Genomic DNA, 12,499 nt, shown 5'->3' with positions numbered 1-12,499 from the left:
AACATCTTGGGGAAGAACTGCTGTTGTATTCTGACTCGAGGAAACCTAGGCAGATACACTCTTCTTCTTAGACTCTTATTCTCATCCTGAAAAGCTTAGAGCTGTGCTGTCCAATATGGTAGCCACTAGGCACATATAAGGATTTAAATATAAATAAAAATTAAAATGAAGACCCAGCCTCTCCGTCATACTAGCCACAACTCAAGCGCTCACCAGCCACATGTTAGAGGCTACGGTATTGGATGGCACACACAGAGACCGTTTCCACCATCGCAGAAAGTTCTACTGGACTATGCTGTCTGAGAGCATCTCTCCAAACACGCTTGGCTCCAGCTCTAGACCCCAAACTAGAAAACCTAAGGGGGAGAGAAATGCAGCCACCATACCCCATTCTACCCTGGAATTCATTCTTGAGCGTGCGTCCTAAGATACACAGCTTGGAGTGGTGTCCAGAGATTTTCGTCCAAGTCTGATTCTTTGTTGAAAAGACTCTGTCGTTGGAAAATGAGAAGGAGAAGTAGCAGCTGAGGAAACTGCAAACGAGAGATCGGACCCATGCAGGGGTGAGGTGGGGAGGATGGAGATTAGAGAGGGTAGAAGCAGGGGAAAGTAAGGGGAGCAGCACGTAGGAGATGGACTCTAGTGATGTGATCACGAGCAGAAAATTCAAATGTCGAAAAGGAGGCCTCCCTGGAGATCTGAAAGCACGTCAAGGAACAGCCAGCCTGCAGAGGGGCTGGACCACTGCTCAGAGAAGGGTCTGCAGGACAGACCTTCATCTGCCGTGGATACCCTGGTACCCACTCACCATCCCCATAGGGCAGCAATAGCGTGGGGGGAGAGATGGGGAGAGGAAATCAACTGAATGCAAAAACACAGAACTTTTCCATACAGAAAATTTTAAACTGGAAAGTGGGGGGGCTTCCCTGGTGGTGCAGCAGCTAAGAATCCGCCTGCCAATGCAGGGGACACGGATTTGAGCCCTGGTCCAGGAAGATCCCACATGAGGCGGAGCAACGAAGCCCACGCACCACAACTACTGAGCCTGCGTGCCACAACTACTGAAGCCCGCGTACCTAGAGCCCGTGCTCCTCAACAAGAGAAGTCACCGCAATGAGAAGCCCGCGCACCGCAACGAAGAGTAGCCCCCGCTCGCCGCAACTAGAAAAAGCCCGTGCGCAGCAACGAAGACCCAACTCAGCCGAAAAATAAATAAATAAATAAATTTATATTAAAAAAAAACTGGAAAGTGCACAGTGCTGCCGAGGCTGTGGGTCAATAGGCGCTCGTAGATGTAGCTGGTGGAAGGATAAATAGATCTGTCTCGCTGGAGGCTGTCTGGCACTTTGTATCAAATTTACAAACACACTCTTTGCTCCAGGCTTTCAACTTCAAGAACGGATCCTTCCCTGACACTCCCCCGTGTGCAGAACGATGGACACACAGGGTATCCACAGCGGGCAGAGGTAACAGGAAAAGATGAGAAGCAACCTATACGCCCATCCGTGAAATGAGTCAGGAAGGTATTAAAAAAAACGAGGACACTCCTTCTATTGACTAAACTCCACGATATACTGTTACAGGGTTTAAAAAGCAGCAGCGGCAGCAAGGTGAAGAAGAGAGAGGAAGCCAGCACAGGTGTGAAGGGAAATAAAGGCACACGTATAGTCGCAAATATCTGCACCATTTCCTCTGTACCTACAAGAAACTGGTAACTTGCTCACCTCTGGGGAAGGGAATTAAGAGGCAGAGGACAAAGGGCGGGAGGCAGGCCAACGTTCACTCTCTATTTTTTAGTGCCTAATAAATGACAGAATTCATCTATATGTGACCTATTCAGTAAGAGTAAAATTAACAAAGATACGCTTCCGGATATGTACCCTCGACAAAGAGTTTAAAACTTACCGCATGAACACCCTTCTGCATGGATGCTACAACCTCAGTGGGAAGACAGCACCTGCCTGGTGAGTGGGCCCAGGGGACCAGCTGCACAGCAGCCTCGAGCCCCCGGGTGCCACGGGCGCCTCTGTCCCCTCGCCCGGTAGCAGGTGTCACCTCCCCTGTGGTCCCGGGCCTCCGAGGAGGAGTTCCCAAAGCCCTGGCCCTCAGCAAAGCCGGGCTGTGTTCCAGCCTTGGAAATGATCAGGAATAGCCCTGCTCCTGCCTAAAGCCCAGCTTCTGGGTCCATTTCCGACCGGGGTTCCACCCCGCCCCAGGGCGCCCACTGCCCGGGCAGTGATACCCCGCCAGCCTCTCACGCTAGGGGAGCAAATGCAAGCGGGTTGCACGGCTGCGTCTGATAATCACTATGGACACCAGCCTGAATCGGGTCTGTGTCCAATTAGCCACGCCTGCAACACCACCATAGCAACGAAGGTAATATTATTGTTCCACGAAGAGAAAATGAAACACACACACACACGCACGCACGCGCACACACACACACACACACGCACACACGCACGCACGCGCACACACACACACACACACGCACGCACACACGCACACACACGATGTGTTGTCCAACAGCCTCCAAAGCCACAGACGTAACGCTTCTCCACGCCCTACAACTGTGCCTCTCACTTCCCCGAGACGATGCAGCTTCTCTGACGGGAAGTCACAGGCTCGGGCAATTACCTCTTCACACCCTCCACGCCGGGTGCCCTTCACAGGGCTGCACTCCTCCCTCTGCCCTCTTCCCGCTGGAGACAGAGCGGCCTCCAGGTGAAGCTCCAAGCTGGCTGGCTGGCTGGCCGCTTTCCCCAGGCCAGACCCAAGCTGGGCACTGGAGTTTCGGTGGCTGCAGGCATGAACCACACACTAATCTTCAGACACAAATGTGGAAAGCATTAACCCAAATGGAAAGACATAAATCAGGAGGGGAGCTATGGCACGGAGGAAAACAGCTCTGCTCGGAGAGCCCGGGCCGTTGCACAAGAGCAGAGTTGAGTCACCCTCCAGCAGAGGGAGGGGAGCCCCGGCGGGACTGGTGGGTGGATGAGCCCGGGGTGGGGGTGGGGGGGAGCAGTGCAAAAGCACAGCTGTAAGTTCATCACCAACCACACTTCATCAGCAGCCTGGGGAGAGGGGGGCCAAACATCACCTCCCCTCCCCAACTCAGGAAGTGTTTCAAAATGTGTCCTCTCCGGAGGAGAGAGCAGCAAGGAGTCTTCCTAACAGCCAACCAGTCACCCTTTACAGCCTGCAGCTGTGTCCCGGGGAAACAAATCCCAGGCCCTTATCCTTCTTTGCTTCTCCCTGGCCATGAGCCATGCTGTTTTGGGGTCCTCGAGTCTAGGTGCCCATCGTGGGCACACAACGCTTGCCCTACCTGCTTGCCCATCACTACCGTTTCATATCTTTTCTTCCTTTCCTTCTTCCAAACACCCCATACTCCACACAAGCTGCTGGGAACAAGACAAACCTATCAGCTTCCCCATCCCTGCTCCCAGGGGAGAACCTCCCAGCTTCCTGTAAGACATTGCCTCACCCACCAACTCCTCGGCCAAGACTGATTCCCAACCTTCAAGTTCTAAGCACCTGCTCCGGGCGAGGCCCTGCTGTCCCTGGGTGTGGCAGTGGGGGAGGAGGAGGCCCAAAGAGATAACGCAGCTGGAGAGCAGAGCAGTAGGAGGTCTGAGCCCTGGGGGCTCTAGAAACTACCATGGAAATGCCCTAGCTTTCAGCAGGACCCTCCCCGTCTCCAGGCCATCTTCATCTTGCTCTGATGAAATAAGAGGTTGCATTTAGAGATCAATGGGGTCCCTTAGACTCTGACAACGCTACGTAATGTAGTGGAACTTACACCCCCCCCCCCCCCACCGTGAGTACAGACACACGACAGCCTGAGAGACGGTAAACGACCCAGTTTTGTTGGAAGGGGACAAGTGATGGAGAAAAAGAGCAGAGCAGTGTAAAGGGGTGGGCATGACAAGGAGGGCAAGAGAGTCAAAAGAGATCAAAGAGTGGGTTAGTTTCTGGCGGCTCTGTACCAAATTATCACTAACTACGAAGCTTAAAGTCACAACACAAATGTATTGTCTTCCAGTTCTGGAGTCCGAAGTCTACAAAGGGGTCTCACTGAGCTACAGTCAAGGTACTAGCAGGGCTGGTTCCTTCGAGAGGCCCTGGAAGAGAATCCGCTTTCCTGCCTCATTCAGCTCCTTGAGGCTGCCCGCAAGTCCCTGGCTCGTGGCCCCCTCCTCACATCCTCCACCTCTTGCTTTTGCTGTCACATCTACTCCTGACCTGACCCTCCTGCCTCCCTCTTATCAGGACTCTCTGTCCGGACACTGGACCCACCTGAATAATCCAAAATCACCTCCTCCTCTGAAGAGCCTTAATTTAATCACACCTGCAAAATGCTGTTTGCCTCGTAAGGTAACATCCACAGGCTGTGTGGCTGAGGACATGGACATCTCTGGGGGACCATTACTCAGCCCGCCCCAGGGATTAGCCACGTGGGCTGCCAAGGCCCTAAGGAGGAAGCATGCCTGGAACACCCGCAGGAACGCCAGAGAGGCCGGTGTGCAGCAGAGGGATGAGTGAGGTGCGGGGAAGGAGAGGCCCCCAAGGGCAGGGAGGTCACGGGCCCGACCACGTCGCACCTTGTCAGCTGCGGTGAGGGCTCCTTCGGCTTTTACTCTGCCATCGTGGGGGCCCATCGGGATGTTCTGAGGAGCAGCGTGATACGATCGGACTTATCATTTGAAAAGAACAGACGGGGGTCCGGCAGAGCCGTCAGGAGGCAACTGCACTAGTTCAAGGGCACAGGGCTGGTGGCTGCGGCTCGGAGCAAGATGACAGCAGTCCGGGTGGTGACGAGCGGTTGGATTTTTTAAAAAATCAATTTGGAAGGAGAAGCCCACATGTTTACCTGACAAACCGAACATGGGACGTGAGAGAAAAGGCGGGGTGGGGGTGGTTTGTCAAGGTTTTTGGCCACAGCAGCTGGAGGGACGGACTTCCCATTTACTGAGCTGGACAGGCTGCGGGTGGCGTGAGGCTTGGACAGGCTGAACAGCAATGCCAACTGGATGTGGGTCAGGAGGTCAAGGGCAAAACTGAGCAAAGACTGGAAATGGACTTGCCGACCACAGCTGAAGGCTCTCACTGTGGCAGGCATGGGGGCGGCGGGGGCGCTGCCAGGGGTCTGGGCTGGGTCCAACCACCAGGTTGAGAACTGTTGTCTGGACTTGACCCTGAGAGTAATGGGACGCGCCTGGGCCCCACGGCAGCCCGGGGTGTGGAGTCAGCCAGGATGACCCGGATTAATTCTGTGGGTCGGGCACCACTTGCAAGACAAGAAGGCAGAGGCTGCGTCAGCAGGGATTGCGTCTCAGCCCTCGATTGCTCAATCTGGCGTTTTCCTACTTCTCACAGCCCAGAGGGTGGGAATCCCAGTCGTGGGGAAGGTCGGGGGAGCGGGGCGGGATTCAGGAACGGGGTCAAACGCCAGGCTCCAGGATCCTTGGACAGCTCACCTCACTACCCAGTCGGTCTCCGCCTGGCCCTCGAGGGCACTCACTGTCCTGCCCGTGAGTCCCGGAAAGCCTTCCTGTGTCCAAGCTGCTGGACGGTATCAGCGGGGTCCTACCTGAGGGGCCCAGTAAATCAGAAGGACAAAGCAGGTCCAGGGCAGGTGGCCGGACTGTGGGGCCCCTCCCAGGGGACAACGTGCTGAAACATCTATTGCAAGCAGGATTCCCATGGCCCAACGGCACAAGCCAGGCCCTTTCTGGGCACTTTCAATCATTCATCCATTCATTCATTCGACAAATACTTAGTGAGGACCTGCCCAGGGTCAGGCACTGCTTCTAGACATTTGGGGCACGGCAGTGATCAAATAAAAGGGGAAAAAACCCCTGCGTTTGTGGAGCATTGATTTCAGCAAGGGGGTAAGGGGAGCACACGATAAAAACAATAAATAAGTAAACTATAAAGAGTATTAGAAGGTGATGGAGGAAAAAAAAAATAGAACAAAGGGAACCAGGAGGTCAGGGTAGACTGGGAGGGTGGGCAGCAATTTTAAACAGTTTGAAATGTTACAACTGCTTCCAAGTCACAGCGGACAATCCTTCTCGCTCTTCAGCCCCTTCCTTCCCTCCTTCCCTCCCTTCAACAGTCACTGGGTGCTCACCCTAGGGCAGCCCCACGTGCTCCCCGCTCTCATGAAGATGTTTTATTTTACAATTGATTACATTTTATTATACATTTTATTCAAGGAGACAGAAGTTAATACAGCTAGTAATTCCAGAAGGGTGACGAACGAGCAGAAACTCACCATCTCCCAGGATTCCTGCAAGCACGCCCATCACAATGGGGGACCCTCCCAAGAGTGTCTGATTCTTGGTCCAAGTCCCCAGCCCACTTCCTCCCTCCTACTTCATGTCCCCATCACCACCATGACCTGAATTAGTAGAAAGCACAACTCAGTGGTCTCTCTGGAAGCTGCCCACAGACTGTCCTTACACCTGGCCCAGTCACCATCCCAAAGCATCGACTGGCTTTAGGGCCTCTGGATGAACTTGTCTGTTCCGTGTTTCAGACTCGACATCTTCTCGAGGAGCACCGCCCCCCCCAATACCCCCCAAGGGGGCCCTGCCAGCCCTGCCCTCCCCTCCGCTCTGGGCACCTCTGTCGGGCAGGTTCTGATTCCTCTCGCCCGGCTGTGCTCACTCCCGGGGCCACGGCGGCCCGGGAGCAGAGGATGACAGGGGAGGATGTCACATGTGGGCTGTCTGGGGGCAAAAGGTGTTTGGCAGCTCACGCCTCTGACCACAATGTGCAACTCTCTTATCAGTGGAGCTAACCACTGAGGACTACAAGCGAGCTGAGTACAAAGGCTCTTCCTGTTTGGAGGGAAGTCAAGGCTGGCCCCTGAGGCACATCCCTGACAGTCTTTTGGCGTCTGGACCCTCCCTCTCCTCCCACTCTGCATCCAGCTGTAAGCCAGCTGGACCAGTGCTGGCCCCAGGCCCGGGTGGACGACACAGCCACCAATGGGGAGAAGCAGCCACCAGGAGCTGGCCCAGCCACTGTCTCACTCCCTCTGCCCTGCCACAGACCCTCCAGTCTTATTTCCCTCTAAAACTGGGGGGCACTGGAGAAGATAGGGCACCATCACTTTTCCTTCCTGCCGTGTTACTGAGTCTCCCCTAAATGGTTCAGCTAGACCAGGACTCAATCCGCAGACCACAAAGATGGCGCTCAGCAGAGATGCTCTGAGCTCTCCACACCTCACAGCTGCACAGAGCTTCGGGGGCTCCACGGCCCTCTGTGGGAGGCCGGTACAGAATCGGTACAGCAACCAGTGGGTCAGATCACGGGCTCTGGAGAGAGATAGGCTGGGTACAAACCCTGTCGCTGACTGGGTGACCCTGAAGAAATGATTTCACTTCTCTGTGACTCAGTTTCCCCGTAGGTAAAATGGGCCTGGTAGTACTCATAGGTTTGTTGCAAGGATGAAATGAGTGAGTACATAAAGATACAGCATCTGGAATGGCACCTGAAAACATAGCAAGTGCTACATAAATGCTGTCCAGTATTATTAAATATTTTTGATTGGACAGATCTGTTTTAAAATAAACTAACCACGGGACGTCCCTGGTGGTCCAGTGGTTAAGACTCCACACTTCCACTACAGGGGGCTCGGGTTTGATCCCTGGTCAGGGACCAAAAGAATAAATTAATTTTAAATTAATTAATTAAAAAACAGCCTATCCACCTGTGTGGCCACAGGCCCGTTCATTAGTTGAGAAAATATAGGTACGGGGAGAGTACTGACGATCTAACCGGGTACCACTGACACTGCTTGCTTATTCCTTGTCAGCCTCTCCCAGGCTTCTCCAACCCCATGCTTTCCATCAAAGTCTCAGAAGGCCAGGGGATTCCAGGGTGCCTCTAGCACCCCAGCAAGGAACTCAGCAACCCTCCCACCCAGGGCACAACACAGACATCTCAGAATCCATGGAGACCCATTGTCTTAGGGGAGGACTTGGGAGGCAGTGGACCCAGGGCCGCCTGGAGCTCTGTGGGCCCCTGACACAAAGCCCCCCAAAGCACGTGGCACGGCGTGACACGCTAACAGCCACACAACATCTGCCCTCCACCAGCACCATCAAAGCCCCGTGCTCCAAAGGCCATCAGCACCATGGCTCTTGCAGGTGGCAAGACGGAGCGAAAACACATCAGGGGACACCACTTAATGATGAGCCGTGTGACCCAAACCCCAAGAGTGGGCCTTCCCATCTGTGAACTGTGGTGGTCTGGCTCTCCCAGACCCACCCTGCCAAGGACAGTGCTTCGCAAACAGTTCAGGCCGCTAGCCCTCATCCTGCCCTCCTGCCGAAGACTTACAAACAGTGCCTTCTCCTGGGAGGAGCAGCCAGTGCCTTAGCCAGCATCTCTTAGAAACCCTCACGTGTGGAGATAGGGACCCAGACATCCTTCACTGGAGGCATCGTCCCAAACACTTGGGTTGATGTGTGTGGCGGGTTTGCTCAACAGCCATGGGCGGGGAGGGAGAGTGGAAAGCCCCCAGCTCAGAGTGGAAAACCCTGGCTCCCGACCACGTCTCCACTGCACAAACCAGTTACTGATTGCCATCAGCCTTGGCTTTCCTCACCCGGTAAAACCCAAACACGACCTGACATGCTGCAAAATCAACTGAAATACGTGTCAACGTGCAGGCTGAGATCTGTATCATTTTAAGGTTCAGTGGGGGACTCCATATTTAAACACGTTTTAATATCTCTTTACCTGGATATCTCTAGATGGGGCTACGCCCCCCAGGTTACCACAGCCTCAACACTCATGAGTCACCTGTTGGACCCCGGAAAGCACTGAAAACTATTTTGAGCAGGGGTCCTGGGGTTCCTGAATTCCCTGGAAAGCATGTTCAACACAGATATCGGGGCCCCACTCCTGCTTTTTGACTGAGCAGGTCTGGGGGGTGATGCTGGTCCAGGGGCCACAGTTTGAGAAGCCCAGCCTTAGAATCTGAAGACTAGAAAGTACACCAGGAATCACCCAACACGACCACAGAAGAGCCAGGGGACAGTCCATGCCCCGCGCCTGGTTAACAGCTCCTGGTCCAGTCCTGCAGTCGGCCTGAACGAGGCTGTTCCAGCTCCCACCTCAGACACAGGCGGGGCTAAGGTGGAGGCGTGGCCCCTGGCTGCTTCCTGCTTCCTGTCCCTTGGCCCGGGGCGGGGGCGGGGGGGGGCCCCCCGAAAGAGACCACTGGGTCCCCGGGCTGCTGCCTTCAATGCCCAGCCCTCTTGATGATCCTATCCTTGGTCCCAGCTCCTCCCTTCCAGGAAGAGGCAGGTCTGGCACAGGAGGTCTCAAGGCTGGGAGGGTGGAGTCCTAGGCCCCAGGGAAGGGAAGGGGCACAGCAGGGCCCTGGGGCAGCTGATTCTAGGCCAAGCCCCTCCATCCTGAGCAGAGCCTGGAGACAGTGGGCTCTGAGGGGCGGGGAGCCGGGCAGGCGCGCACACTGCACCCAGTGTCCCGGCCACACAATGCATAAGGGGCCGGCAGGGCAGGCGGCCAGGGCCCACTCATGCCAGTACCATCTCGAGCCCTTGCCAGGCCTCAGAGGGCCGGTGAAGAAGCTGGACTCTGTCCCGGGGCACAGTCGGACTCTATTCTTATCTCAAGGGGGGAATGCGTGACTCTCCTTGCAGTGAACGGGGGGCCCCCCCGGCGAGGTGGGAGAGGAAACAGGGCCGTCACTGTGCCCGAGAGGGCTCCCCACTCGGCCCCCGGCTCCAACTGGCCCCTGGTGCCAGGGCCTTGCACAAGCCTCCGACAAGGACAGGCCGGGCCGAAGGTGGACAAGGAAAAGTACAGCCCGGCACAGACTGGCCCTCACCGACCGCAGGACTCAGAAACCTGCACACACGGGTCCTAAGTGAGACCCAACAGGACGGGTCCGAGCGGGAAACACAGCCTCCTGGACACAGTTACTTACCGAATCCCAAAGGAAAGGGTCCAGATATCCTATGCACCCCACACACAGGCACAAGTTCCTGCTGGCAGATACGGGTCCCTCTCTCACCTAGCCCAAAACATCATTTGCAGGTGGCAACAGATCTCATTAAGACCTCCCTTTAGTCTGACAGAAGGAAACACAATGATTTTGACACGTATTCATCCCACTTTCTAGGTGTCTGAGGGCCGAAAAACAACCCACTGAAGAGCCTGGGTTACTACCATGGACTCAAAGCCTCAAACCACTCATACCTTAAGTCTGCAAGTATAAAGGCGCCCCGTGGTGGATGAAGTGACAGATGAGGGTGACAAGGGAGGTACCAGGGGTCAGGGGGATGGAAGAGAAGTTACGTGCACTGAAATAACTGAAGGATGATTAAAAATAAAGAAATGAATATTTAGTCATCACCCACTACGTGCTAAGTATGTAATTCTGTAAGGCAAGTATCAGCTTTTTTTTTATTCCCTTTTTTTTTTTTTGGCTGCGTTGGGCCTTTGTTGCTGCACGCAGGCTTTCTCTAGTTGTGGTGAGCGGGGGCTACTCTTCGTTGCGGTGCATGGGCTTCTCCCTGCGGTGTCTTCTCTTATTGCAGAGCACGGGCTCTAGGTGCACGGGCTTCAGTAGCTGTGGCTCGCGGACTCTAGGGCACATGGGCTTCAGTAGTTGTGGTGCAGGGGCTTAGTTGCTCCGCGGCATGTGGGATCTTCCTGGACCAGGGATCGAACCCGTGTCCCCTGCAGGGGCAGGCAGATTCTTAACCACTGTGCCACCAGGGAAGTCCCAGAGTTCCCAATTTTAAGATTAGAAAACAGAGTCACTGAGAAGTCAAGAGATGTTCCTTAAGCAGTTATGTACAGAGCCAGGATTCAGACCTAGGCCTTCACGTCCAGCCCTCTTTGCATTAGAGCAGCCCACTTCCTGGGAGTGGCAGGGATGGGCAGCAGCAGTGTTGGAGAGGGAGAAGGCATCTCAGGCATGAGGGCGTTGCCAGAACGCATTGCCACCAATTTTCCTTCACATGTTTCTCCTTTAGGCCTGCAGATCCGAGTCTCGGCCAGTGAAGGGGGCGGTGGGCATTTTCAAGGGCTGTAAATTGGTACCACCTTTCTGAAGAGCAACGATAGAATGGGTCAAAATGTACACCACAGATGTAACTGCAGAGCATGCTTCTTTCCAGGAGAGGATGCCTCACTAGGAATGTTGGCTTCAGCGATTTTAACAAAAGCCAAAAAGAAAAAAAAAGGAAAAAGAAGAAAGCAAGCTCAGTGTCCATCACTAGGGGATTATAAATAATAACTAGTTCATCCAAATGATGACCTAATAGCGAACACTAGAAATAATGCTTTAGATACATCTACTCATCCAGAAAGATATTTAACATATATTAAGTTTAAAGAAAAAATGCCGCAGAGCAACTAAGCCCGTGCGCCACAACTACTGAGCCCGCGTGCCGCAACTACTGAAGCCTGCGCACCTAGAGCCCGTGCTCCGCAACAAGAGAAGCCACCGCAATGAGAAGCCTGCGCACTGCAAGGAAGAGTAGCCCCGCTCGCCACAACTAGAGAAAGCCCGTGCGCAGCAACGAAGACCCAACGCAGCCAAAAATAAAAATAAAACATTTTTAAATGCCTTAAAAAAGAAAAGAAAAAAAAACAGGTGGCACAACTGCATATATAATATGATTAAAAGGGGGGAACAAGGGCTTCCCTGGTGGTGCAGTGGTTAAGAATCCACCTGCCAATGAAGGGGACACGGGTTCAAGCCCTGGTCAGGGAAGATCCACAGGCCGCGGAGCAACTAAGCCCGTGCACCACAACTACTGAAGCCCATGTGCCCTAGAGTCTGCGAGCCACAACTACTGAAGCCTGTGCACCTAGAGCCCGTGCTCCGCAACAAGGGAAGCCACCTCAGAGAGAAGCCTGGGCACTGCAAGGATGAGTAGCCCCTGCTCGCCACAACTAGAGAAAACCCGTCCACAGCAACGAAGACACAAAGCAGCCAAAAATAAATAAATAAATTTATTTAGAAAAGGGGGCGGGGGAACAAGGAGATTGTTCTTCCTTTCTCAGTAGGATGAAAGAGAGGGGTGAATGGTGACAGGGTGATGGGGGCGGGGGTGGGAGAGCCAGGGTGGTGCTGGGAACGAAACCAGTGGGTGAGGGGTCAGCTGAGGGTGGGAGCCGGTGGAGAACTTAGACTAACTCCTGTTTGGCCTTCCTCTGGACCAGTCTTAAAGGACTAGGAAACATTCAGAAAATACTGAACTAGTAAATCTTTTAGAAGCCCCTCCCCCCTGCTTTACTTATTAATACTCCCCCCCCACTCCCTTCCCACCCTGGTGTTCCACCTCAGTTCCCATCACGGACGGAGCCAGAGGGGCCTGGACAAGGGGGACGCGGTGAGCTCCCAGGCTCTGCCCGCTGAGGGTGCTGCCAGTCTGTGGCCTGGACTCACGTGACACCCGCCTCTCCATCTCAGAACAGTCCTCTCAGCCGCGGGGAA

The 12,499-nt window shown here is 54.3% G+C and overlaps 1 protein-coding gene across 9 annotated transcripts in view; it reads right to left on the bottom strand.

The window, feature by feature from the left end:
• Positions 1 to 12,499, bottom strand: part of GAS7 (growth arrest specific 7) — a 201,061-nt gene that overhangs the window by 141,615 nt on the left and 46,947 nt on the right. The window contains exon 1 of one of the 9 annotated variants that reach the window (XR_004523783.2): positions 8,359 to 8,977. The exons of 5 other annotated variants lie outside the window; for them this stretch is intronic. The gene's annotated coding sequence lies outside the window, so the exon portion shown is untranslated. Of the gene's footprint in view, positions 1 to 1,905; positions 2,594 to 2,637; positions 3,315 to 8,358; positions 8,978 to 12,499 lie in introns of those variants that run through there. 3 more of the 9 variants (XR_004523784.2, XR_004523781.2, XR_012328644.1) reach the window with 3 other exon arrangements.

The sequence above is a fragment of the Tursiops truncatus genome, chromosome 20 (assembly GCF_011762595.2).
Source record: "Tursiops truncatus isolate mTurTru1 chromosome 20, mTurTru1.mat.Y, whole genome shotgun sequence".
Taxonomy (NCBI): Eukaryota; Metazoa; Chordata; class Mammalia; order Artiodactyla; family Delphinidae; genus Tursiops; species Tursiops truncatus.
Note: the sequence above shows the minus strand (reverse complement) of the source record. Positions and strands in the feature narration are given on the sequence as shown.